The sequence below is a fragment of the Protopterus annectens genome, chromosome 5.part1, assembly GCF_019279795.1.
Source record: "Protopterus annectens isolate FY-2018-M chromosome 5.part1, PAN1.0, whole genome shotgun sequence".
NCBI lineage: Eukaryota > Metazoa > Chordata > Ceratodontiformes > Protopteridae > Protopterus > Protopterus annectens.
The window spans coordinates 30,605,586-30,633,085 of record NC_056736.1 but is presented as its reverse complement, the minus strand read 5'-3'; positions in this window follow the sequence as shown (position 1 = coordinate 30,633,085).

Genomic DNA, 27,500 nt, shown 5'->3' with positions numbered 1-27,500 from the left:
TATCTCAAGTTATGGGTACTACAACATTTTTGCCGCCTTTTAAAAACAAGATGATACAAAAATGTTATTATGCAATGAATTTTGTTTTGGATAAAGAATTTAATGATGTCTTGCGAAGTAATAAGGAGTTTAATTTAACTAAACAGGAATGGGAAACATTACAGAATCTTAGTGAAAAAGATCATTTAATATTCAAGCCCTCAGATAAAGGGGATAAATTAGTAATAATGAACTCTTTAGATTACTTGAGAATGTGTAGAGAACATCTAGATGATAAACGTGTTTATACAAAAGTAGAAATGACAGCTTACGAGCAAGCAAAGGTGGAATATGAAACATTAATACATAAGGGAATACGTTTATGTTATTTTAAGGCTTCAGAGGCCAAAAGTAAAATTTTAAATAGAAATAATAAGACGGCAAAATTCTTTTGTGTTCCCAAAATTCATAAAACTAGTAAGTTTCCACCTGGCCATCCCATAGTATCGTCTCGGGACTACTTTACGAATAATTTGAGTTGTTTTTTGCATCATTTCTTATTGAAAGAGGTGATTAAATTGCATCAATATGTAAAAGATTCTTTTGATTTTATGAAAAGGATGGAAAAAATTCAATGGGAACCAGGTATTTATTTTATAGTAATTGAAGTGGTAAATCTTTACACCAATATTCAGCATTCAATAGGAATGGAAGAAATTGAACATTTTCTGGGAGATAATCCATGCACCCAATATATTAAGGATTTGATTTTGTTCTGTTTGACTAACAATATTTTCATGTTTGATGAAATATTATACAAACAGATACAAGGGACAGCCATGGGGGTGACATTTGCCCCCATGTATGCTAATCTCTTTATGGGCATAGTGTAAAATGTACATATTTACAGAAGTAGTTTCTACAGGACAAATGTTCTAGATTATTGTTGAGCAAAGTCCTTTGTACATTATTTAAACACTAATAGTTTTTTTTATACAGTTTGAGAGAATGCAGATAGGAGCTAAGGTGCATTACTTGGATATACCAGTGGAGGTAATGGAGAGTGCCAACTTAAAGACTATCATGTACAGAAAATTTGATCAGCCCTCTTTTATATTTCATGCTTCAAGTTGCCACCCCCCACATACATTAGAGGCAATACCTTACAATGAATTTATTAGAATAAATAGAATCTGCAATGATTTAGATGAATGTAAAGTAGAAATTGAAAAAATGTTAAGAATATTTTTAAGAAGAGGTTATGAAGAAAATAAAATCAGAAAATATTTGAATAGAGCTGCTAATAGTGGAAAAAAGTTATTTAGGAAGTTAACTAGATCAGATGCTCAATGCCAGAAGTCTCAACCTCAAGATGCACACACTCGAGGCCCTTCTCAGTATGGAGAACATCGATGTCTGTGCTGTGACAGAAACCTGGTTCAAGGCTCCTGAGAGCACCTCAGCACTATCAGGTTTTACCTCATATCATGCGTTCCGGCCCCAAAACCCAGACAATACCAAGAAAGGAGGAGGGGTATCCATATTCATCAAGGACACCCACACCTCAAGATTGGTGGCATCATACGATGCATCGGAAACCATCCAGGTGCAATTAACCATAGGCAAGACTGCTCTGCAATTTGTAGCATGTTACAGGCCACCCTCAAACTCAGGAACCTCATATGGCCTTCCTGAAAACACTGGAGGGGATAAATGTATCTCCGAACACCATCATAATAGGTGACTTCAACTACCCTAATATAGACTGGGAACACTACTCAAGCCCAAACACTCTAGCCCAAAAGTTCCTGGAATTCATAAACTCAAATGCCATGGAACAACTAGTTACCATCCCCACAAGAGGAGAAAACATACTTGATCTCATCATCACGAACATGGGAGCACAATGTTCAATGCTGGAAGTATACCCCTCACTGGTGAGATCTGATCACAAACTAATCTCACTGGAGGTCCTCATCCCGCCCCCACCCGAAATGAAAAAGACCACAGTAAAGAACTTCTCAAAAGCCGACTTTACACTTCTAAAGACTAGTGTGGTCTCCTTTAAGGCCCCTGAGCTGGCGGTTAACATTACTCAAACCGCTGAATCACTTACAAATGCCTTCTACCAGCACCTGCAGGGCTGCATGGATCAGGCAATCCCAAGCAAAACAAAGACTCTTTGTACCAAAGGCAAGCGTCCAGTCTGGTGGACCCCAGCCATAAACAAACTCTACAACAAAAGGAGAAAGCTACTACAAGATAGAGCAAAATCCTTAAAAGGTAAGACACCGCTGATCACTATAAGTAAAAAGCTAAGAGCTCTCATAAAATCATCCAAAGCTAATTTTGAGAAAAAAATAGCTAAGGACTCTAAAGACAACCATAAGGCATTCTTTAGCTATGTCAGAAACCTAGGAGGAAACTCCCAGATATGCTCAGAATTAGTTCAAAATGATGTGAAGATTACTGATCCTACAGACATTGCCAACATACTGGCTGAAAGGTTCAGTGCAAACCCCCCCCCCTAAAGGAGATATATCTATACCAAATGATTGTAGCCCCCCAAACATCTCTAATGCCCAGGTGAGAACTGCTCTCTCCAAGGCAAAGAACACAGCATCCATGGGACCTGATGGTGTCCCCGGCTGGGTGCTCCATGAACTCAATGAGGAATTAAACCCACAGTTAGGACAGCTGTTTAATCTTAGTCTCACCTCCGGATATGTACTCAGGGAGTGGCGCACAGCGACTGTGGTCCCACTCCACAAAGGCGGTGCCTCCACCGACCATGGAAATTACCGTCCCATTAGCTTGACAAGCCTTATCTGCAAAGCCATGGAGAGGATCATAATGGATCTCATAAATAAAGACATAGGGAACTTGCAGACTTTGGATCCAACCCAGTTTGGCTTTGTCAAAGGCAGATCATGCCTTCTAAACTTGGTTGACTTTTTCGAAACAGTCACCAAGGCCATTGACGAGGGAAAGGCAGTCCATACAGCCTACCTAGACCTGGCGAAGTCTTTTGATACGATACCTCACTCAGGTATCATTGAAAAACTCATCAACTTAAATGTAAACCCATACATTACAAGATGGGTTGCAAACTGGCTGAGTGACAGAACCCACAGGGTCAGAGTTGCTGGCGCCATGTCAGACTCAAAGCCTGTCACAAGTGGTGTCCCACAGGGCTCAGTCCTGGGCCCACTCTTGTTTGGCATCTACTTTTCTGAAGTACAAGCAAACACAGGAGGGTTATGGCTAACAAAGTTTGCAGATGACTGCAAACTGGGCGCCGTAGTTGAAAACACATCCGACACCGATATCCTTTAGAAGGGTCTCACAGAAATGGATAACTGGTGCCAGAGCCATGGCCTAAAGTTAAATGCCAAGAAATGCATAGTCATACCCTTCGGGAAAAATAAGGTTACCCCTAGCTACCATATAGGTGGCAATCCCCTGAACACAGAAGAAGTTATTAGGGACCTGGGAACCCAGGTTGACAGTAGCCTTTCATTCGACACTCATATTGCTAAAGTAGTTAGGAAGACCTTCTACATTGCCCACCTTATCATGAAGGGATTCACATCTAGATCAAGGGAAGTCATAGGCTCCCTATACTCATCACTCATCAGACCAATGATCGAGTACAATGCCCCATTCGGAATGTATCTGACCCGACACTTGCAGCAGCAGCTGGAGAGGCCACAAAAGTTCCTCACCAAAAGGATAAAGGGTCTCAAAAATCTGTCTTATGCTGTCCGACTGAAAGAACTCCAGTTATATTCAGTTGCTTACCACTTGCTCAGAGGTGACCTATGCCTGACATACAAAGCCATGTCAAACCCAGATTTGATGAACATGCTTCATCTCAAAAAATCTAGATCCCTCAGAGCCACAAGGGCGGGAGACTTAAACCTCGACACGGTTATTAATAGGGCGTGCTGGAGGGATAGATTCATCACCCAAAGACTCCCTATGCTGTGGAACAAAATCCCGGTTTATGTGAGGCAGAGCACCTCGCTGGCCTTGTTCAAGAGGAATCTTGACCAATGGATGGGAGATCGCAGATACACCCCAGGGGTTACCTCAGTGTCACTGCTCGACAGAGGCACAGCAAAATAATGGGCATAGTTTCTCCAAACTAAAGGGGTGGCGTAAGCCACAAAACTATGGGCTAGGCTTATAAATGCCCTCGGGCAGATAGCCTAGCATGAACCTATGAACCTATGAACCTATAAGATAATGCTCAATCAGTACGATGTTTAAGGGAGACTCAAGACATGTTCTTTGTCTCAACATTTAATCTATTTTCAGGGACCCTGGAAAGAATATTGAGACAATATTGGAATATTCTTACTAGAGAAGTACCATTATTACAAAATGTAAGATTGATGTTCTCCTATAAAAAGGGACGTAACTTAAAATACTTTCTGGTGCAAAGCATTTATAAGAAACCACAGGTTAATTTACTAACTACCCTGGAAGTACCATGGTCAAAAAGATGTGGAAGGTGTTCAGTCTGCCAATATATGGTGGATTCTTTTCAAAGTATTAATGGAAAGAGGTTTCAAATGCAGGGTGTGTAGTCATGCAAGAGCACATGTATTATTTATGCATTAAGTTGCCCCTGTAAAAAGTATTACATAGGGGAAAGTAAAAGAAGGTTAAATACTAGAGTCAAAGAACATGTAAGGGATATTAAGAATAATAGAGTCACAAGGCCAGTGGCATGCCATTTTAATGAAGCTCATGAAGGGGACTGTAGAGGTTTGCAAGCTACAGTCCTTGAACAAGTTAAAACAAATTTCATGAGTGAAGAAAATATTAAATTGTGTTTGCGAAAGAAGGAAGCAATGTTGATTTTAAAATTTGATACATTGTACCCTAAGGGGATGAACAAAGAATGCAACTGGAGAAATTTTATTTAGTAATGTTTTATTGGTTTGTATCTGTTTAAATAGATAATTGAATAATTGGTATGTTGCAGATATTGTAAGGGTATAAAAGGGAAGGCAATAATAGACAATGATGTTACTCTTTAAATGCTAATGGTGGCTGAGGCGCTAAAGACATGATATATTTGTTTATTTCATTGTGATTGTGTAATTAAATTCACTGGATTTTATGCACGTTTTGTGAATTTATTCTTCAGTGGGCCACATTACAGGTGCTGTTATCTCTGGAGTGAGTTGTGGTTAAAAGTATAAAAGCCTTTGATATAGATTTTTCCTTAAATACATTCTAGCATATGCAGTATGCAGCTAACCAAATTGAAGCATACCTTCTGAAGTTCAGTACTGCTCTGTACAGATATATCCTGAAGCAACAGCATTATGTGCAGTCTTCTCAATATAAACAAGTCTCTTCACCATCAGTTTGTCTAGGTTGCCTTTTTATATGATGTAGATTCAGAGCTGTTAGCATGGTGAATATGCAAATGAGGTGTGAACTCATTAGAATTGTTGAATACCAAAAAAATGGATTCATGTAGGAAATGTAAACATACTGCAGGTTCTCCCTCATTATTTAATTTTAATGGATTGCAACTGTGAATGATTAGTGGTTGGTAGCAGGAAAACACAACAGCACTATAGTCTGTAATACTTCCACTAGGTGTGTCAGGTTAGATCTACAAAGTGTTAGATGTAAGTTCAGAAATGTAAGTAAGCAGCACACAAGTCACAGGTTGTGTTCTTTAACAGCCAACCTGCCCTTCATTTTTGGCAACTGCATATGAAATTTCCTCCTAATATGCTCACACATTTTAAGGACAATGATACAGAATGGCTTACACACTGCATGTCTCAGATAACTGCTCAGATAAATGAAAAATGGCCAACAAACACAGAAATGTAAGGCAGAGCTGTATATTTGCAAGCAATAACCATGACAGTTTGTGTCATCATTAGGTGCACTACATCCAAAACTGATACATATACAAATAACACTTGTGTGGTTTGATATCAGAGTAGATGCCATTGCAGCTGGTTGTGTGCATATTGATTTAAGTTGTTTGCTACAAAGCTATTTGTGTGGCAAAGAGGGTAAGACACCCATCCTGTGTTCTGAAGGTGAATTGGAGTGAGAGTTCATATCCAAACCTATGCAGAAATATCTCATGTGTATTAATATTTTTGAGTGTGTATGTCATAGATTGCTTTTCCTCATTTCACGTATCTCTCCCTTGTCTTTATTTCTTTCTTTCTTTTTTAATGGCCAGTGCTTGTGCAATACTTTATGTGCTGCCTAGTGCAAACACAGGAAATGGAATGCCAGGATCGGCTATGCTTATCTGACTTGTGTGAAGTACAGTAATGTGCAAACTGGACAATTGGCCCACCCAGGAGTAGATAGGACCCAGACAGCCAAAAATAGAAACCTGATGCATTCAATTAATACTGTTGGGTGTTGCGCAAACCTGCTAAGCAACATTGTGTTGCTGTTAACAGAGAGACCTAAAGGATGATTATTAAAATAAAGAATGTCATATAATAGTCCTGTGGCAGCAGGTGGTATTATAGGGCTGAAGTACAGATGGTCCTTGATTTTACTACAGGGTGTGCAACCTTTGTTTTATTGTTGTGACCTATGCAACATAGACAACTGTTTTGTCAACCTTCTTGTGGCAAGAGATATAAGTGTAGGACTGCCATACACATGGTTCTGGGTTCGAATACAGCATATTCCAGACACTTTTGCTGCTGTTCTACTTCCCATTATAGTCACTCTCACTTATAACACTTGACATAATGGAGCTGATATGAACTATATGTATGAGGGCTGACACACTAGTATTGTGTCAGTTATTTTGTGTGTATATATATATATATATATATATATATATATATATATATATATATATATATATATATATATATATATATATATATATATATATATATATATATATATATTATCACATTTATTATCAGATGTATGGCTGTGGATATACTGTGCACTGCATTCCTGTAAGTATATTTCTGCTATCTGGACTTGCATGGTCTTCGCATATGCCTAACACACATGCACAACTGTCTGTTTATCCAATAACCTTGAAATTGCAACTGCAGTTATCTAATGTCTCACTGCCTGACATTGTTGTGCTCCACTTACTATCACTCAAACATGGTGCTCAGAGGTGCACAACGCTTATTACATGTTGATGTGACAGTAATCAGAGTGCAACAATTTCAAACAGTGTGTGTGGACTCCCAGTAAACACGATAACTGGAATTGGTGGAAAACCATCATTCTCCATTGCTTTTGATCCACGGTAGACATGGCAGGTGTTTGTGGAGAAGGTGTTGGGTTTAGGGCACAGGGATGGGTTATCCAGGAGTTTAAGGTTTTTATTGGACTTCTAGCTATTAACTACAGTACCAAGCTTCTGCAGGGGCACTGTTCTGGCTCCCTGTATAAGTCTTAAGCTTGGGATAGTTTAGCCTAGGCTGTATCCAGCGCCACTGGTATCCTGTTCACTGGAGACCAACATAAGTATAATTTCAATTACTTTTAGTGGAGACAGAGAGATACCCTTGATACTTGGATTGAGGAATTTTGGACGGTGGACATCCTGCACATATGTAAGTATAAACTACAGAGAGTACTTGTAAGACTTAAAAGCAGAATATAGGTAAGATTGGTATTCAGATTGGTATTCTGTTCTGTTTTTTTTTTCCCATAGCTGCCAGGGACTGGGAGGTCAATGAGCTAATTCATGTGGCTTGATTGGTGAGGATGAGGGAAGCATGTGGTAGTATGCAGCAAAAGAGTGGTGTTATTGTAACATTAAAATTTAAGAATAGGCTTTTTGGTATTTTACAGAGCTGTATCAAATTGAGCATGCATATCTCAACTGTAAAAGCAAGTATGCATGAATTAGCCTGTAGCACAAACCAAGATTATAATAATAGACTTTAGTCAGAGGTTTTGGGTTCAAATACCACACTTCCCAATTATACAGTACTGTTAATTCTTCAATTATATTTAAGTTAAATTAAAACCTCTATACCAGTGGCTAAATGCCCTGCTTTAAACTGTAATCTGATAATCTGTATAATTGGAATACACATATGTGCAATATATGCACATATCAAGGAGTACTTGCTGAGTCTGTAGTATAGTGTGCATCTGTTAGAAGCTGATAGTATTAAAAGTAAAAGTTATCTGACTGGAGGTGGTTGTCTTAAAAGTAAAAGTTAAGATAATAGAGTCAATTAATTGTATCAATGCATTGTATGTCACATATGAAGGTACTAATATTATCTCTTTTTTTCTGTCTCACCCCGACCATTATCTCTTTTTTATTCTATTTGTATTTTATTTTATTTTAATTTTATTTTTTATTTATTTATTTTTTTAACTTTATTATGTGTCATCAAAATGCATCTATTTCATAAATGCGTACCACATCACTAAATGCTGCACAGCGGGGTAGGGCTGCCCCCTCCACAGGCTACAGCACCATTGTCCAGCATGTTTGGCAGCCAAACTGGCAGCACTGCCTCTGTTGCCCCTGCACTACCTACCCCCTCAGATAGTCCTACCCCCATAGGCTGGTCCACTGTTTCCCTCTGGGAGCAGTGGCAGAGGTGGTAATTTTATCACCTGCACTGAGTTGCTAAGGATGGTGTGTAGGGTTGTGTGTCACACTGCTGGTGTACACCTATGCCAGCTGTAAAAGCTGCTCTCTCTCATTTAGCATAATATCAGGAGGAGGAGGATATGTCAAGCTCTACAGTCAGTGGTAGAATGAGGTGACAGTGATGACAGTCCAGTTGATGAGGACTCAATTCTCACTGTCACCAAGCTTGATGACCGTGAGTTTGGGATGTCCCCACTCTCACACCAAGTTCCTGTCTCTTGTCTTGTTTGTTTTGCCTAACTGCAATTGCTTCCTTACCTACACAACTAACCTGACCCAGATATTCCTACATCCCTTCCCCAACATTCCTCTCTCCAAAAAAAAAGGTCATCAATTGTGTATGCATGTATGTGTGTGTGTGTGTGTGTGTGTGTGTGTGTGTGTGTGTGTGTGTGTGTGTGTGTGTGTGTGTGTGTGTGTGTGTGTGTGTGTGTGTGTGTGTGTGTGTGTGTGTGTGTGTGTGTGTGTGTGTGTGTGTGTGTGTCTTGCCACAGGAGCATAAGTGTATAGCCTGCAGTTACTGCTCAGGTTCCATGAATTGACAGTATTTTGATACTTGCACATGCCTACAGATCCATTTCATGCAAGCCTCCCTACTTCTCCTCTCCAACATGCACTGCTGATTTCATCCATTATGAGTTGACCTGCAGTCATGTTAAAGTCAGACTTGTGCAGTGGTGCTTGTGTAAAATACTGAGTTTTGTACTCTGTGTACATAAATAGGTAGGTGTTCTAATAAAACTGCAGTCAGCTGTGTGTGTGTGTGTGTGTGTGTGTGTGTGTGTAAGAACTGTTGCTCGACATTACAGAGAACATTTTTTACCAGCATGTGGGGCACTTTTATATTTGCCTTGACAGACACTGCTGATGTCATCAGCTATAAAGTGTTTTCTGAGACACTTCAAGGTGTACTTGAGCTGTAGTACTTGCGTAAAGTTCTGGGTTCTGTAGTCTGTGTACTTTAGATAGATAAGGGTTCTATTCTCACTGAAGTCAACCATGTGAGCTGTTGCCTGACATTACAAAGAGCATTTTACATCAGCATGTGGAACACTGTTATATTCTCCTCAACAGACACTGCTAATGTTATCAGCTATAAAGTGTTGTCTGAGGTACTCCAAGTCAGACTTGAGCTGTGGTGTTTGCATAAAGTAAAGGTTTCTGTAGTCTTGTGTAACTTAGGCAGGTAGGGGTCCTATACTCACTTCTGTTGACTGTGTGTGTGTGTATGACAGCTGTACCTGACATTACAGACAGCATTTTAGACCAGCATGTGGGACACTGTTATACTCTCCTCAACAGACACTGCCTGCAAATGTTGGAGGTATGATGGTGAAGAACAAGGTAATTGGAAACATTTTCTGGGAGTGTAATGAGTTGGAAGACTTTAAGGATTCCCTGTAGACTACTCTGCTGGAGATACTGGAAGAGCAAATAGGTGTTAACTAGGGAAATTATTTTTCTGAGCTATGATACAGAACCGGAATTGTCTAGATACAGTAAGGTATTGTTGAATCTAATAATGGTGGCTGCCAAAAAAAAAAAACAATTACTAGAAAATGGAAATCAAAGTCTAAACCAACTGTACTAGAAGCAGTGAATATAGTAAAAGAGATAAAACAACTGGAACTGGGATCTTTAAAAAGGGTAGGAACAAATTACATAGGAAAAATGGGAATTGTGGGAGCAATACATATGGGGAGAAATGAGGTTTAAAAGAAGGCAAGACTTGAATGAGCTATGTAATGTCTGACTGACAATGATTGGCTAGATTATAAGTGATGTATAATGTTTACAACTGGAATTATGTCAATATAGTTTGTGATGTAAAATGTTTACAGCGGGGATTATGTCAATATGGTTTGTTTTCATTTATATAAATGTATGATTGCCTAGGTCATAAGCGATAATTTACTAAATATAGTTCTTGTTTAAAAAAAGCATGACATTTGGTAGTCTAATTTTAATCTTTCAGAGATCAACTAACATTCTCTAATAAAGCATACTCTAAAACAGTAACAGAAGTAACATCCATTCCCTTTCTGAGAGATATGTTTTTTGTATTTCCTACTACCATACAGATAACTGAAACTTCCACATCTTTCAAAAATTCTGAATACCATTATTCATTTTTTCTCTGGTTTTTCTGATTTCCCTGAACTACAGCACATATATAAAAATTTAAATGACTTTTCAACAACAAAAGTGGTGGAGAATATACATTCTCTAATTCTACTGTGAAATCCAAACTTTCAGAATTTTGGCAAAATGAAACTCTGAAAAATAGTACTCAGAACACCAAAGAGTGGAAAAAGTCAATGTTAAACATTTTTAAAAGGGTCAAGCCTCTGTGTCCCCTAATCTGGGCTGCAAACCCCCTTACATTATGAAACATTTACAAATACTAACTCCTCGATCACACCAATGTGAAGAAGTGAGAAATTTCCCAGAACAAGTAAATTATTGCCAGTTCACACTTAGAAATCTCACCAGCAAAAACTTCCTATCGGAAACAATGACCAACATTTTCTTTTTCATTTTTTTTTCTTTGGATTACTGATGCTTGAGGAATTTCACACAACCATTTGTAGGTGTACCCCATTTTCTCCTCATGGCAAGACTTCTGTTTTTTTTTCCAATGACATGCTATAAAAATGACATTTTTTCTGAAAAGATATAGAGCTTTCACATAGTGAAGTACTGAAGTGAATACTTAAACTCTGCTTACCAAAGCAATGGATGAGAACAAAATAGTGCATACAGCCTACATTGATTTGGCTAAGAAATTTAATACAATATCCGTGGGCCATTGTAAGCAAAGTCACAGATATAGGTATAAATCCCTGAATTATGCACTGGATAGCGAACTTGCCTTCAGATAGGACTTCGGAAGGTAGGATAGGAGATATCACCTCCATAAAGAGGCCTGTTACTTGTGGAGTCCATCAGGGGTCTGTGATGGGTTCTCTTCTTTTTGGCATCTCCTTATCAGAAGTCGAGGCCAATGTCAAGGGCTTCTGGCTCACCAAGTTTACAAGTGGTTGCAAATTAGTAGCAGTCATAAAATCCCCCAAGCCACTAACATTCTCCAGGAAGGACTAAGACAGATAAATGACTCATACCAAAACCACAACATAAAATTCAGTGTCAAGAAATATATAATAGTACCCATTGGGAAAGATACCCTAGGAAATTTTCCTCATCAATAGCACATCCCTAAGAGTAGAAACAGTAGTCAGGGATCTGGTTATGCATGTAGGTAGTAACCAGGCTTTTAACCAACCTGTGTTTAAGGAAATTGTTTTATGTTTCTCAATGTAACAGCAAGGGTATGGCATCTAGGCCAAAGGAAGTCATCATTCCACTGTATTGAACCATAATCACATCCATCATTGATTACAACATCTCCTTTGGTATGTACATGACTAGGCACATGCAACAACTGAAATGCCCACAGAGGTTCCTCACAGAAATAATACAGGACATAAACAGCATGTCATATGCAGATCACCTCAAAGCCTTATCTCTATACTTTGTTTCCTACAGACTGTTGACAGGCAATCTATGCCTGGCATACAAGACATCCTTGGATCTCATTCTGATGGGCATTGTGTATATATGCTAAACAAATAACATCAGACTTACTCAATCTAGGATTTAAACTTTGCTTCAGACATAAATAGGGCACATTGGAGAACAGGTATGTATTTCAGAGAATACTCTTTATCTGGAATGTGCTTTCCATCTATGTGAAGCAGAATTCTTTCCCAACCCTATTCACGAGAAACCTGGACCAGTGAATGGGAAATCAGAAGTATATCACTGGTATAGCTCCTATGTATCTAATGAATAAAGTCAGCCTGCAAATCTTCCCCTAGCTTGCATATATCCCTTAAAATAACCTGCAAGGCACATAAACTTGAGAGATACAATTGTGATGCTTGGCTAGGCTTATAAAGGTTGTAGTGGTTGTCAGCCTAGTATACACCTATGAACCTGTCAACTGATATTCTGCCCCCCTAGTATAAACAGTATATACATCGGCAGTTGTTTACAGACATCAGCAGTATGCAAGGAAATGATCTATTCTAAATGAAATGTGGCTGTGCTTGACAGCTCTTTAAATACAATAATTGTTTTGTGTAAAATAAATGAATAATAGTCCACATGACACATGGTAACAACACACATCCAAGGATTCTCTTACAATATAATTTACTAGTTATTTCTGTCAACTTATTCCAATGTGAACTAAAATCTTCAATATATGCTTAACTGATATGCTGTCTTTATTGATCCTAAATTGGTTAGGCATATGATAAAATCACAAGGAAAATTAAGGCTTTTCTTCAATTAATTCAGGATTTCACCTCAAATATTAATTACTTAAGAGTTCTGAATGCTTACAAACCATACAATAATTGTTTCACAGTACCAGATAATGATAAACAAATTTGAATGTGCATATGTAGATGCTGAAGTAAAATTCTAAGACAAGGAAATGCAGGAAATGTTTTTTTTTTCAGCAAAATCAGCAGATTAATTAAATAATGTATAAATGCACAGCCTGACAGATGTTTAGCAAAAAAATAACATACCTCTGTATAAGGACCCATGAAGTCTAGAAATACTGAAATTGTTGGATATGTTATATTTTTTTGCCTGGAACATGACTATCATTTTCACAGAGAAACCAGAGTAAATTACACAAAAACTTGAGTTACTGTTAAATGTATACATTTTCAATAAACATTTTAATATGGCACAAGCTGAGATGCTTGATGTGATTATACAGCAGGCATTTTTCAGACTTTGTGGATAGCAACTGAAGTCTACAAAAATACAAACCTGTCTCTACAAAAAAAAAACAAAAAACAAATACTAAATCCACAGATACACTATCTCAGAACATTTCTCCTACTCAGTGAAACTCTTTCTTTCCAGACATAAACATACCACACAAAGAAACACACACATCGATAGGTAGATAGAGAGAACTTTACCGGTTTTGGTCTGTCTATCTATATGTATTAATATCTAATTTTACCTATATATATATATATATATATATATATATATATATATATATATATATATATATGTGTGTGTGTGTGTGTGTGTGTGTGTGTAGGTAGATATAAATAGATAGATATAGATATATTTGGATATATAAATTTGTGGTATTTCTAATAACAAATGGGTTTCAAAAGCTAGTACTGTTATTTGCACATTGATTTATTTAAAAAAGAAATAATTAAAACAACAATAAGAAAAACAAAATCTGCATTGTTTGCATACTAGGAGGGAATGGGGCACTAAAAGAAATAATACACCATTGTTCCGTATGCCTTTTCCAGTTCTGAGGCTCCAACCTATCCAAAATAGACATAAAGGGACAAAAATGTAGACATAGGTGAAAAAGCTAGTTGCTGCACAGTTGCAGGGTGCTGACAAATACAGCTATGCCTACAATTTTGAATTCAATTGCTCCAGTGTTATAGCTTTCACTAGTGTGCTGATCTGGCATTCTGTCCTTGCTGATCTTCTCTTGAGATTACTAGCATGTGAAATATTTAAATGTCATCTACATAAAGAACAGATGCTTTAGACTTTGAAACAGTCAATTCCCTGACAAATAAAGATCACACTAGAATGAAATAAAGTGTCAGGAAAAGATGATGACCCGTTAGAGAATAGGAAAGGATAAAATCGTGAACGACATGCTATTTCAGTGTGTTATGATAGCCTATACATTTTAAGAAGATGTTTGTTAGTATAGTCCACTGCTTCAAGCAGGTTTAGCTCCAATCAAATTCCTCTAGGGAATGCAATACATAAATAGAATAACACAAAAGCATACAATGAAGTAAGCAAGTTTATAGTGTATACCTATATTCAAAACTTCATATACTAATGCTAAGCAAAAAAGGTGTATGTTAAGTGTACTTGATAATGGAAAAACACATAATGCCTTTGATAAAGGAGTCTGGTGATAGTCTGCGGTCTTCACTTATTTACTTGTGTGTGTGTGTGTGTGGGGGGGGGGGCACCTTCCTATGTAAATAGCCTGAAGACATGACCAATGAAATAATGGAGCTTACTGGAAATTAATTTTGTTGTTAAAAGGCTGGAGAAAATAAAAACATTACTAAAATCTGAACAAAAGCTACATGTTCCTGTCATTCCATCAAATGGTTCTTAATACTGAAATAATAGATAGCTGAGGGAATCTTTCATAAAGATAGGCGAGTGGGGTTGGAGGTGGTAAGAGCCTTTGGGAATGTGTGTGAGAGCCAGGGTTGGGGCCGAGGATAGTATTTGTATATTTGTGAGCAAATGTATGTATATTAGAGTTAGGATCAGGGTTATGCAAGGCAATAGATATAGTATTGTTAATGCATGTTTGTGCATGTTTTGTATGTCTGAGTGTGTTTTGTGTAGTGACAGTGTTATGGGAAAGTTTTGATTAAGATAAGGTATAGGGTTAGGGTTAGCAACCATTATTAAGTTGGGCAAGGGGACTTTCCCTTCTGGGTGAGTGTCTGGGTAAGTGAACTGGCCAAAAGACCATTTTAAGCTATTGTATGAGCTCAGTGAGCAGATTTGAGATTACAGCAATATTCAACCTTCTTAAATAAGTACAAATAGACATATAACACAATTATAAGCAGCAGCAAGCATACAGCAGAGTGAAAATATTTTATTTATTTTATTTATTTTATTGACATTTGATGTCCAGAAAAGTACACTGGGTTAAAAGCCCATTTTCAGTGGAGGCCTGGGGAGAAAATCTCCACAGTTAAAGCAAATGCAGCAAGCAAAATATTATACAATTAATATACAAGCACAAGTACAAAGGCAAAGTGCAGGGATGAAAATGGATGCATATGGAATGGACAAATAATATACTTTTAGTCACATGATTAATAATAGATTTTGGTAAAAATACTTTCAAATACTTAATACTTTCAAACCATGTGATTATAGTTAATGAGTTTAGTACAATGATGCCTATCATTGGTGGAAGGAAATAGTAATTCCAGTCAGAGGAGGAGACAAAAATCAGAGATGGTAAAACGCAGGTTATTGGTATATGCTTTGGGGTTAAGGGGGCTTACATTGTATTTCACATGTACAGCTTGGATTTTGTAAAAAGTGGGGTTTTAGTGCAGCTTTATAGGCCTTTATGGAGTCCAATTGAGTGCTAGATGAGGGAAGGCTATTCCACAGTTTGGCTGTGTAGTGGGAATATAGGCATTGTGCTGCTCTCTTATTGGGTTTAGCTACATTTAGAAGGGTTGCCTCTGAAAAGTGGAGGATTTAAGTAGGGGTATGCGTGTGTAAGATGGATTGGAGAGTTGGGCAGCTATTGGGTTTGAAATTTAGTTTATGGGCAATTGTTTGTTGAGTAAAATGGAGATAGTGCTGAAATTCTAGCCAGTACAAGTTTGAGATGGTGTTGCAGTGGTGTGAGTGGTTAAACAAGTTAGAGGTGAATTTTACTATCTTACATTAGCATTGTTGTAGCTTACTACTGAGGGTCTTATGGAGGCTGGTGAAAATGGGGCTCACATACATGAGGGATAGAATAAGCAGAGTGTTAGCTAGTTTTAGCTTAGTTTGTTTATCAAGGTAGAATTTATGTTGGTATAATTTGTCCAGTTTGAAGTGGGTTTCTTTACTTTATTGAGTATGTGTTGTTCAAAGGGGAGTTTATTGTTGATAGTAATTCCTAGAAGTTTTGCGTATTGTAACTGTTCAATTTCTTTTTTGTTATTGGAGAAAATCTTAAATTCTGTAGCTGAGGTTTTGATGAGAATATGAACAGTTTAGTTGCTTGGGGGAAAGGTATTAATTGGGTATCATTCAACCAGGTTTCTATGGAGGAAAAGGCATCTTGGTTTGGGAGGCTTTATTTATATCATTAATGAATACATTTAATAGTAGTGGTCCTAAAATGGATCCTTATGGGCACCTGTGTTGTTTGCTAGTTAATCTGATTGTTGTTTTTTGCCATCTAACTAATTGCTGTCTATCTTATGTAAGAGGAAAACCAAGTTATTACACTTAGAAGGCATCCAAGTTTCTCTATGTGTTGTAACAGCTTAGGGTGTGATACTGTGTTGAAAGTTTTGAAAGATCCAGCAGGAGTACTGAAGTGGATAGGCCTGCATCAAGAACTTTATTTACTGCATCAATAAAGGACAGTACAGCTGAGGTTGTACTATGACCAGGGCGGAAGCCATGTTGAGTGGGAACTAGGAGGTTGTTGTTGATGAGGTGATTTAGTAGCTGAATTTGAATACATTTTTACAGGATATTTGATAGTGGGGAGAGAATGGAGATAGGCCGGTAGTTTGAACGATCATGAGCATTTTCTCATTTGTGAAGTGGGATTATAATGGATTTTTTCCATAGTTGGGGCACATATGATTCAGTGATAAACCAATTGATAAGAATGCTAACAGGGTAGGCTCTAGCTGCTAATTGTTAAGTATTCTGGTGGTAAGTTAGCAGAGAGTGAGCAGGGTTTTAATTTGATTGGTAATTTTTGAACTAGGGATGTACGCATTGGTTGTTGTATGAAGGGTCGATTGGGTGCAATACTATTTGTGGGGGCTAAGGGATCTATTGAAGTATTGCTAGATATTGAGTTGGTTTTTGAGGATAAGTCCTTGATTAGTTTTTGGATGGCACCAATAAAATGGGTGTTAACTATTTGTGCTATCTGGAGTGGGGTTTTGTCAGGAGCAGGTGATAGATTTTGAATGTTACCAGGATTAAGAAGGGAAGATGCAGATTTCCGGAATTTTTGGGGGTTATTACTTTGAGAGTTAAGTTTAGAGGGGAAGTAGGTATTCTTATCCATTATGATAAGATTTTTTGCAGCATAAGTTTTTTATGGTTTTGTTCATTTTCTATAGTTTTACATTTTTTTCCAAATTTTCCAAACTTTGTCTCTGTACAGTGTTTGGTATGCTTTGTCAACCAGGGGGCATGGTTTGGTTTTGAGTACCAAGATTTGCTAGACTATTTAGTGTGTTAAGAAAAATGTTATTAAAATATTGAACAGTGTCATCAAGACGTAGTGATTTTAATGGGGAGCAGTTTTGAGCTTGAAGTGTAGTTATAAATGTATCTTGGTTAAAGTGGACAAGGTTCCTGATATATTTGTATGTGTGAGGTTTGGGGATGTGTAGATGGGTTTTGTAGGTGTAGACAGGTAGGTGGTTACTTAGAGTGCTAGATAGCTTACCGGTATTGGTGTAGTAGTGGGGGTGGGATACTAGAATCCAATCTACTATAGCTTCAGCCTGGGTGTTTAATGCACATGTATGCTTTATGATAAGTTGAGTGACACTATGGAGATTAATGCAAGCGTTTGGAGCTTTGGAGGTTAGGTTTTGCCAGTTTATGTTAGTGTCTCCTAGAAGGATAGTTTCTTGGGGGATAGTATGATTAATCCAAACTAGGAAGTCTTCTAAGTGTGGGATGTTTTGACCAGGGGGAATATAGATGGTGACAATACAGAGTTGTTTGTTAGGGTTTATATGGAGGGATGCCATTAGGATTTCCAGACAACTAAAAGTGGGGACTGGATTTGGATTTATATTTATTGTTAAGGAGTCTCTATAGATTAGGGCTACACCCCCTCCTTTTTTATGGATCCTATCATTTCGAAGAATGTTGTAGCCTGGGGTAAGGATTTCTGAGTCAGATATGTGTGCTTTAAGCCAGGTTTCAGTTATTGCTACTATGTCTGGAGAGTGGTGACAGAACCAGGACTGGAATTCAGTAATTTTGTTGCAGAGGTTTCATGCATTGATAGTTACAAAGTATAAACCATGGGCTTTTGGGGTTTGGATAATTTGGGTAAGCTCTGTGGGCCAGGATTGGGGTGAATATCTCCACATTGAGGTAATACTAGAAGGAGATGTAGTAGAGTGTGTAGCTGGTGAGTTTTTAATAATGGTAATTGTTAGGTAATGTTGTGTTAATTTCAGTTTAGTGGTAGTGGGGGTGAGGTGTGGTTTGGCTGAGCATAGGGTGATGCTTATTAATAGGGATGGTGAGACGTTAGAGTAACTATTTAGGTTAGATTGTAAGTGAGTGGTTAGTGTTGTGGATTTTGGGGGAGAAATATTTATTCTACACTGAAAGGTGGTGGGGAGAGATAATAGTAGTAGTAAAGTAGTAAGGACAAGTAAGATTGATACAAGGCGTGATATGAGGTACATAGTTTATTTATGAGGATATGAGATTGTATGAAAATCTAAAAATAGGTGGTGGGAGGTATAGAGTAGTTGGAGAGGGAGAGGCTGGGTAGGGGGAGGGCATGGCAAGGATGTAGGGGAAAGTATTGGACTGGGAGCTAGAGGATGAAGTTACAGGAAGTATAAATCTAGTGGGGGTGGGTGGGTATGTGGGTAGTGTATGGGAGCAGAGTGAGCCAGGAGTGAAGTGGAGGGTGAGCAGAGCAGGCTGCACATGCTTTCAAGTATGGCAAAAAATAAATAAAACAGTTTCCAGGAGCCAGCAGGCTAAAGTAGAAGGAAACAATAGTTATGGCCAATTTGAAATTAAAAGCCCAATATAATGTTGTCAAAAATCCAGTTTTAAAAGAAATATATTAGCACACTGTGCAAAACCAAACTTAGGAGGGTTTGTAAGCACTAGGGAGTTATAGAATGGGGTAAGACTCTGGATAGGAAGGCAACAGATTAGTAGAAAAAAAAGTGGGGGATGGACTTCCAGAGGTTCTATAGAGGCATGCTCCCACAGAAACTAAACAATAGCAAAAGGTAGTAAAGCTGTAGTACAAGCTATGGCATACCATTATTAGATCTTGTGAGGACAGGGCTGTTTGGATTCCTGCTTGATTGCTTTGGCCCGTACTCTCTTGGTAGAAGTTTGGGTAAAAGCTAAAATGGGATGGAAATAGAAATATATTAGGCAAGGGTAGGAAATAAGAGGTAGAGCAGCAGCATGTATAGCTATTACAACTTAGCAAACACCAATAGTATTAAAACTGTATAGTAATATAGATATAGACCAGCTAGTAATATTATAGGGACAACCTTCAGAACATCAGAATCAAAAAGCCTTATTGCATCTGTACATGAAAAAACAGGTAAGAATGCAAATAACAGCAAGAGAATTTTAACAGACATGTATTTAGTGACAGAATATGATGCAAAGCTGGTAGAGAGATATCTGGTACTGTATATACTGTTTGCATGAAAGGTAAGTGAATTGTCTAGGAAAACATTTGAAATAGAATATATACAATGCAAAGTGGAAATGTGTATACTTTTTCTTGCAGTCATTTATGTGACCTTTTTTTCTGAAGATGTACATTTAGCTTTGCTTTTAAACATATCATTTTTTTTTTTGCAAATCTCATTCCTAATGGGAAAGAATTTCTAGCCAAAAAGCTTACTAAAAGCTTTTATCCTCATAGCAATAAACAAAAATAAGTCATGATTAAGTGATGCTATTTGTCTTGCTTGCTCACAGCTGCATTGAGTTGAGCCTTTTGCCCTTGCTCCACTGTTTTCTAAATACCTGCTGAAGGACTACAAATGATACATGCTTATTTTCAATTGCTTTCTGCACTTTCTGGTTAACTAAAACAATATTTGCTGCATATCTGTTTGTTTAAGCTATGCAACTGCATTTTACTGCATATTTTTAGATTTCTGTTAATTGAATTCCTCTTACAACTGTAATTACTGTTCATCTGCTTGTTGTGTTCATTTTACTTGTTTGCTGCACTTGAAAAGCACTAGTATTGACTAGGTTCAGGTTTTTGCTGAATCTAGTACTGTTTGTGACTTTTGGAGCTTGTAAAATAGTTAATCTTTTGTCTGGAAAGGCCCACTGTGCCCTTATGGCAGGAAGGTTCAGTTTGACTAATCTAGCTAGAATTACCGTTGCAGGGTTCTGTTTAGGGTGTTTTGACTGGAAAATTAAAATTTTGCCTGTTTCCTGTTTTGCTGCTTAAAAAATATGTGTTTGAACCAGTTTGTGTGTGTTTGCTCAAAGCTGCAATGAGTTAGGACTTCTGCCCTTGCTTTATTGTTTTCCAAATGCCTGATGAGAGACTGCAAACAATAAGTACTTATTTTCAACTATTTTATGCACTTTCTGATTAACTAAAACAATATTTGCTGCATATCTGTTTGTTTAAACTGTGCAACTGTATGTTACTGCATTTTTAGATTGCTAATTTAATTCATCTTACAACTGTAATTACTATTTATCTGCTTGTTTTCTACATTTTGCTTGTTTGCTGCACTTAGAAAAATAGCATAGACTAGGATCATGTTTTTGCTGAATCTAGCACTGCTTGTGATCTTTGGAGCTTGTAAAACAGTTAAACTTTTGTCTGTTGAGGCTCCCTGTGCTCTTGTGGCAGGAAGGTGCAGATTGGGCAGATCTAGCTAGAGTTACTGTTGCAGGGCTCTGCTTAGGGCATTTTGATTGGATAATTTGAATTTTGGCTGTTTCCTCCTTTTCTGCTTTAAAAAGCCTATGTTTGGACTGGTTTGTGCTTGCTTGTGCCTCTTTACAGATCATGCAGCATCGGGCACTACTGAGCAGAGGGATTGCCGGTTACAGACTCCTGTTCTCTAGCCTTACAATTATTGAGTAAACCAGAGTTCTTCATGCCTAAACCTACTAATACCATCCCTGCTGTATTCCCTGTTCAGCTGTTATAGCCAGACCAAGATTATTTCTAGGACCATGAAGTGTCAGTTTTCCTCCTTTTCTCCTACCAGCCTGTTTGACATGGGACTACTGAGGCAGTGTAGCAACTGATTCATGTACACTGACAGCTTACAACTTCTAAATCATTCCTGTACCATTTGAGAGAGATGCACCTACATTATGAATCTGGAAAAATAGCTCTTTCATGCAATAGATAGCAATGCAGAGTGGGTTGTTAGCCCACCTACCACAACTCCTACTCATGATACACAGCATACGCATAGGCCAACATATGCAGAGGTACACACAAAATGTGTACCTAAACACCAGAGACCTCCAAAACACATACAAACTAAAACAGCCGTAACACCCAAAACACACAATATGCATAATAACACAAGCACAAGTGTCTCACCATCAAAGCCCATAAGGCAACTCACATCCACTCCAAGTATCTTAGTCATAGAAGACTCTATATTAAGACACAGAGGCATCCCCTTCACCAGGCTGAACAAGGAGAAAGCCGCGGTCAGCTGTCTTTCTGATGCCAGGATTCATCAGATGATGCAGGCGTTCAAGTCTCTCAACAATAAGTACTGTTATGATTAGGTCATAGTACATTTTGGTGTGAGCGACTTGAGATGTACCTCCCTGCACTACATAAAGAGAGACATGATTGAGCTCTATGATTATGTGTCACAGGCAGGTATGTCCCTAGACTTGAGCAGCATACTGCCCTCATGTAGGATGATGTCACAATACAAACAGAAAATCACTGACTTCAGTAATTGGCTTAGTTTCAGATGTCATTATAAGGGGATCCAATTCCTGTCAGCCTGGGATGACATATCAATATACCTCGATGCTTTGCCAGAGATGGTCTTCATCTGTCACCCCTGGGATTTTGGCTACTGGCAAAGGCTCTTGCCACCCCCATAGTGACTTTTTAGGCAATGTCACACAGACAAAATTCCTGCTGTAAAAATTTCATCAAAAAGCAACCTCAAGGTTATGCTGCTAAACACTAGGAGCCTTAGCATGAAACTGCACTCACTCACTGGAAGCAGTCCTTACCTTGGAGTATGCTGACATCTGTGCAGTCATGGAGACCTGGTTCAAGGTTGTGGAGAGCACCCCAGCCGTAGTGGGTTACACCTCCTACCACACGTTTAAGGAGGTGGTGCATCGATATTCATTAAAGATAATTATACCATGACCCCCCATTAATATTCCAAAACATACACGCTGATTGGCCAGCGTGCATGTTGTAAATCGACTTATACTAATGGAAAAAGGTCCGGTCGCCCGGACTTTTTCCATTAGTACAAGTCTCTTTTAAAACACTGTCTCGCTATGTTAAAAGAGTTTAACATAGCGACACAGGTTTAAAAAAAGCAACGGTGATCTCCGTTGCTTTTTTTAAAACTGTCTCGCTATGTTAAACTCCTTTAACATAGTGACACAGTGTGTAAAAAGCAACGGAGATCTTGCATTCTCCGTTGCTTTTTAACTCTCGCTATGTTAAATGGGTTTAACATAGCGAGACAGCTTTAAAATAAGCAACTGAGATCTCCGTTGCTTATTTTAAAGCTGTCTCGCTATGTTAAACCCATTTAACATAGAGACAGGTTTAAAAGCAATGGAGAAAGCAAGATCTCCGTTGCTTTTTACTGTTCCACTATGTTAAATGGGTTTAACATAGCGAGGCAGCTTTAAAATAAGCAACGGACATCTCCGTTGCTTATTTTAAAGCTGTATCATATGTTAAACCCATTTAACCAACAAACAGTAAAGCAATGGAGATCTTGCTTTCTCCATTGCTTTTGCCACAGCTCTGATGTACTGCATAGGCATGCAGTACATCAGAACTGCCGCGGATACCAGCCAGCTGTGGAAGGGCAGCAAAGAGGCATTATACAATGCCATTATTTAAGAAAAGTAATTATTTCTTTTCTTAAATAATGTCATAGTATAATAGCAATAACCCACTTCTGGGTGTGGGTAATGCGGGATTTACCCACGGTTGTCTTTGTTTGGTCCTGAGGGCGAAACCACTCCAACCGTGGGTAAATCCCGCATTACCACACCCAGGCGTGGGTTATTGCTATAATACACCTCCAGATTAGTTAAATAGTATGATTCTCTGGAGACACTTCAGGTGCAACTAACTACTGGCAGGACACCCATTCAAGTCATTGCCAGCTGCAGGACCCCCTCCATGAATAAAGACACCCACTCTGCCTAATTGGATCTATTGGAATCCATCAAGATACATCCAAACATCATGGTTCTGGGTGATTTTAGTTATCCATCCATTAACTGGGCAAATTACTCATGCTCAAATTCACTTACCCAATGGTTCCTCTAGTTCTTTAACTCCAATGCCCTGGACCAGCTGGTGGACTCCCCAGCTAGAGGTACCAACATCTTAGATCCGATGCTTACCAATATGGGGGACCACTGTAGCACCCCCACTGTGAGGTCTTCCCTTGTCAAATTTGACCACAAAACAGTCTCATTTGAAGTAACTATCACACTGGACCCCCCAGCAGCAACTAAATTAAAAAAAAATGTCTCCAAAGCAGATTATATCCTTCTAAGGAATGGTATAAATATCTTCACTGAACATTCCCCCTCAGATGGAACTGGCAACTATGCTGAGTTCTATACCAATGCTTTTTACAAACACCTGTATAACTGCATTGATGCTGCCATACCTCATAAGTCCAAAACAGGCTCTTCAAGGAAGAGTAAACCTGCTTAATGGACAACTTAGATTGACAGGCTTAACAATAAAAGGAATAAATTGCTGTCCAAAAGTAAGAGGGAGTGCAACCTAAACTTGAAACACTCATTCCTCAGCTTAAACAAGTAAATAAGACTTCTTGTGAAATCCCCCAATGTACACTACAAATCCAAGTTAGCATCATCAACTAGGGACAACCATAAGGTGTTCTTTAGTTACATCTGTAGCCTAAAAGGTAAGATCCAGATTTTCACTGAACTGGTGGTTAATGGTACCACCACATACACTGAGCCTGTGGACATAGAAAACCTGTTAGGTGACAGGTTCTTTGAAAACTTCACTCATCTGTCCCCACCACACATACCCTATGATATTTCTTCCACCTATACTTCACCTTGTATCTCTAAAGAACAGGTCATAAATGCTCTGTCTAAGGCCAAAAACACAACATCTATGGGACTTGATAACATCCCAGGCTGTATTCTACATGGGCTACAACAAGAATTAGCAACACTATTGAGTACTCTTTTCAATCATAGTCTAAGCACCAACTTTGTCCAAGCTGAATGGAAAATGGCTACCGTTATCCCTTTGCACAAAGGTGGTGCTTCCATTGACCTGGGAATTATAGACCTATTAGCCTGACTAGTCTTATCTGCAAGGCCATGGAGCAAATCATCATGTACCTCATCACAATAGATATAGGTAGTCTACAAACACTTTAACCTACTCAGTTTGGATTTGTCAAAGGGAGAGCATGCCTGTTAATCCTGGTAGATTCTGTCATCAGAGCCCTGGATGAGGGAAAAAACTGTGCATACAGCCTATCTGGACTTGGCCAAGGATTTTGACACTATTCCCCACTCAGGCATTATTGACAAACTCACCCAGCTAGGTATCAACCATTATATCTTTAGTTGGGTTGCTAATTGTCACATTAATTGAACCCATACAGCCAAATAGCGAAATCCACATCCAACAGCAGACCCGTAACCAGTGGTGTCCCACAAGGATCAGTCCTGCGATCTCTACTACTTGGAATCTATTTCACCAAGTACAAGCAAAAATTAAAGGTCTATGGCTGACAAAGTTTGCTGATGACTGCAAGCTGAGAGCAGTCATAGATTTCCCAAACGATGTCAACATCCTACAAGAGGGTATTATGCAAGCAAATGATTGGTGTCAAAGTCATGACCTTAAACTCAATGCAAAAAAATGTATTATCATCCTTTTCTATAAAAGTGATGTTATGGCTAAGTAGCACACACCCTAAGCATGCACTCAGTGGTGAGAGACCTGGGCACACAGGTTAACAGCCACCTTACTTTTGATCACCATCTCCCCACAGTAGTAAGAGAGGCATTCTATATTGCTCATCTCAAAAGTAAGGGCATTACCTCCAGAAAAAAAGAAGTTATAACCTCCCTGTACTCTTCTCTCATCAGGCCACTAATTGAGTATAATGCCCCTTTTGGTATGTCCCTTGCCAGGCACCTGCAGCAATTGGAGAGACCACACAAGTTACTCACAAACAGAAATCAAGGACTTCAGCATCTGTCCTATGTGGATTGTGTGAAATCACTGTTACTTTATCTCATTTTATACAGACTACGCAGAAGAGATCTCTGGCTTACATATAAGGCAACGTCTGACTCTGTTTTATTGGAAATGCTGCATATCTGTAAGTCCAGTGGCTCATGGGTTACTCACTCTAAAGACCTTAACCTGGTGTGTGACATTAATAGAACCTGCTGGAAGGACAGACAATGCTCTCAGAGGTTATCACACCTGTGGAACAGACTCATAATTCATGTCAAGGAGACTACCTCTTTTGCCCTCTTCAAGCGCAATCAGAATGATTGGATAGGTAACCATAAATTCACCTCGGGGGTTCCACCTGTGTCTCTCTTGGACAGGGGCAATAAGTGCTGACCCTGGAAACAAGGGAAGAACTTGTCTAGGCTTCTAAGGACCCTAGGGCCATTAGCCTAGTAACTTCCTATGATCCTACGATCCTTTGAAGATAGCCCCCCCACACACACACTTGAAGAGTTGTCTTTAAGGGAGGACACTGGCTGAGAATGATTATTTTGAAGATTTGTCTAATGAGTATCAGTGTGGCTTCCTCTTACCTTCTACCTTTATCACAGTCTGATATTGAGTAAATTCTACACTTAGTAGACCTTCAAGTAAGCTGGATACATTTCAAAAGGTCACAGTACAAAGAAAACAGTTTGAGCAGAACAAGGTTAAATATGAATAAGAGTGTAGGGGAAGAAGCTAAACAAGGTGTTTTTACTTTCTTACACATTTGAGATACAAAGTGACTTGCTGTACAGAGTAAGTAAGGATAGAGTTGAAGTAGTGTACAAACTATTGGTGCCCACATCTTTTGAAACCTGGTGATGGGACTGGTACATAGCCATATACTAGGAGTCACTTAGGAATGGATATGTATAAAGAATGGATTATATCAGGTTTTCTGGATTAGAAAAATGAAAAAAATGAGCACATCTGTGGTGGATGTCCTGAATGTCAATGCCTATCCTAAATGTGCCATTCCATTACAATGTGCTGAAATAGACATAATTAATTGGACCACTGGTTGGATATGTAAAAATGTTCCCTTAAGTTATCCAGCTACATAAAGCTAATTTTAATTCTATAGCCATAACACTAGTCTTATTATTTTCTAGGGTAAGGATGTCAATGAAAATGTTCAGTGATCCCTTTATCTCTCAATAACACATTGTCTGTGCCAATAATTTAAGAGCAAGCAACTAAAAAACTCACTGGAAAGTTTTTAATAAACACTAAAATTTGGGCTAAGAAGAGTATTTGAGTATGTTGGCAGAAAACAGGACCAATTAATACCATCCTTCCTATTTTCCATTAAATAAGTGCCACAGACCTCAACCTGCTTCAGTCCTTTTGAGTTATTATATGGCAGGCACTTCTGGAATATTAGATTGAGAAACCTGAGAAGTAGAGAACCCCCCTACATTTAAAATGTCATAACACACTGTACTACCTTGTAAGGCAGGCTAAAAGTGGTGATGATCATTGTGTAAGAGCATGGGGAAAAAGAACAATCTATCAAACCAGAGGTCTGTAAGGGAAATGCAAGGATCAGAGAATTTTAAGACGGACATCAGGTGTAGTTTTGGTCCCCTCAGTAGAAAACAAATATTTGGTAAATAAGGAGGTCCAGTTCAAATAAAAGAATGAATACATATGGGAAACTATAGAGCTAGATAGCCACATAAGATAAAACCAGAATAGATATACCTTATCAACAGTTTGAAACCACAGAAGGAAGTGTGGAAGTTTGTTTTAGCAGTAGAAATTAGTGCATCTGCTAAAGACCGATATCTGTTTTGCATACCTACAGTTCATAAAGGTAATACATTACTC